General features: G+C 40.2%; 1 non-coding gene across 1 annotated transcript; it reads left to right on the forward strand.

The window, feature by feature from the left end:
- Nucleotides 1-362: 362 nt before the first annotated feature.
- TRNASTOP-UCA (transfer RNA opal suppressor (anticodon UCA)) lies at nt 363-449 on the forward strand. The gene has a single exon. It is a non-coding gene; the product is annotated as a tRNA-Sec (tRNA).
- Nucleotides 450-2,536: the final 2,087 nt, after the last annotated feature.

Below are 2,536 nucleotides of genomic sequence, written 5' to 3' on the forward strand. Positions count from 1 at the left end.
ATGCCTGGCCCCTTTAAATCTGCAACATCCCATTTCGAAAAACTGCACTGATGTCTTCCCCAAGCTACTATATCAAGCCCTGTAATTCTGGATAAGGATACAGTGTGGCAGCTGATCAGTCTCCCAGGAGCCTCTGTATCTGTGCTGGATGCAAATGAGAGGTTATGTTTTCCTTATTATCCCCAGTCAGTCTGCTAAGTCCTGACAGGAGAAAATAAACCTCTTTTAGAAAGATGAAACCAATTGGCCACATTGCACTCAGAAACAGAGGCAGCACCCCCCAAAATGTGTTAGATAACCCTCACTGACAAGAATTCAGTTATGAGGTGCTTTATATATTTAGGTGTTGGAGGTCTTTCTTTGCCCAGGTGATCCTCAGTGGTCTGGGGTGCAGGCTTCAAACCTGTAGCTGTCTAGCAACAGAGTGGTTCAATTCCACCTCTTGGGCGGCTGTGTTTGAGGAATGTAGGAGGTTGTTATTTGATTGGGAAATTTATTGAGACCTCCTGAAAAAAGAGAGCAAAGCAGGAAAACTCCAATTTGCCTGAGAGTAGTCTATGCTGCAGTCAGGTGGTTCCAGGGCTGTTGAATTGCAGGGTTAGATATTCAGGCTGCTGCCTGAGCTTTGGACCCTACAGTCCAGACTACGCAGCAGTTAAACAGCTCCTTAGCCTGAGCCCAAGTAAGCTGGCCAAGGGCTAGCTACAGGTTTTCAGTTGCAGTTAGCTATACACTAATGCAGGGGTTCTCGAATTGGGGATCAGGACCCCTCAAGGGGTCATGTGGTTATTACATGGGGGGGTCACAAGCTGTCAGCCTCCACCCCAAACCCCTTGCATGCCAAATTAAAAATGTCAGTCATTTCTGTATGATCTGCAAGTTGGAGGGGGAGGGGAATTGTTTGAAAATGAGATTTCCCCCCCCCCCAAATATATACATATAGATATAAAACTGACAATTGGAGAAAGAAATTTTGTTCAGACTTCCTGAGAATATTCATCTCTGAGTAAAGGTCAAACAGAGAACATTTCAGTCCCCAAAAATAATATTTCAGAAAGTAGTGTATTTGAGACAAAATGGAAACTGTTTTTGCAAATATTTCTATACTGGCAACAACCAGCATCAGCTATAACAACATTTTTTGAACCCTTAATCATACGGCAATTTTTGTTCTGAACTTTATGCCTTTAAGTATCTTTAATGACCTTTCAAATGGATTGATTTTATTTCTTTGAATGATAAGCAAATGTGTGTAAATTTTTTTTGTATTTTAATTATATTAGCTCTATAAGGAATCTGTATGCACAATAATCATAGTTTGTTTAAAATAATTAATAAACAGAATATGACAGTTAGTTGATGCTACACCATCTCCATACTTTGAAACAATAATCTACCAGATAAGGGGTAGTCAATTCTTTTTTGTTAAGGTCTAAATTTCTTGGTCAAGGTATAGTCAAGGTCCAGATCCCAGAGAAAATAATTTTGAAAAATAAGAACAATAATGATAATGATAATAATAAGTAAATAAAAAGATATTGGGGTCTGTTCAAAAGCATCTGATGGTCTGGATTTTTGGCCTAAGGTCTTCCTATTGACTATCCCCAATTTTATATATATCTATGTGAAATCACATTGGCTGAGATCCTCCGATGATGAAAATGAGTATTGCTCCTTGCTCCTTCAGAATCAATAGATCTAAGCTAATTTATACCAGCTGAGAATATATTTTCTATCATATATTTCTTTGTCTGATGGGTATTAATTATCCATGATTCTTCTACTTTCCCTGTTTACTGCTTTTGCAGGTGCTGCTGATTTCACCATTTTCTTTCAAAAATGGAAAGATTGATCTATCTTAAGAAACCTATCATTTCTTTGTTCAATATACTGCGTTTTATTTTTGGCATGCATATGTAAATCCTAATGTGCGTGCAAGAACACACAAGAACGATGTGGATTTTGCTGCTGACATTTTTAAACTCTGCCACACATATCAGCAATTTAACCCCTTGGAGGCTTTAGCAACAGAGATCAGAATTCTTGCAAAGAGGAGCACAGTTATAGAGACTGACAATCCATTGGAGGCAAAGGGTATGCATCTAGCAGTGTGCCTCTGAATCGCAATGGGTAAGGGATATGTGAAGGGGCATTAGCTTTGGTGACCTGGCAAAATTCCGACCCAGGGCCCTGATTCAGGAAATCATCCCTATTCAAGAAGGTCACTGAAGCTTATGCTTAAAAAGCTAGGCTCTTAAGTGCTTTCTTGAACTGCGCTGCAAACATCTAACTACCCACAGCCCTGAGTCTGAAATGGATTCTGGACCCTCTCCAAGCAGATCTTACTGGAGAGTCAGGACCTACAATTCCCCCAAGTCTCTTTAACTACTTCCTGTACTCTCTGCAAAGTCTTGTCTGCATACCTTGTTAATGATCACTGGGACTCTTACACTACCTCAGTGCAGACCCAGTCCTGCTCCACTGATCTCCCATTGACTACAGTGGTTCCTTATCTCACCCTTAACATGGGGTAGAG

Source organism: Gopherus flavomarginatus, chromosome 3 (assembly GCF_025201925.1).
Source record: "Gopherus flavomarginatus isolate rGopFla2 chromosome 3, rGopFla2.mat.asm, whole genome shotgun sequence".
Classification (NCBI taxonomy): Eukaryota; Metazoa; Chordata; order Testudines; family Testudinidae; genus Gopherus; species Gopherus flavomarginatus.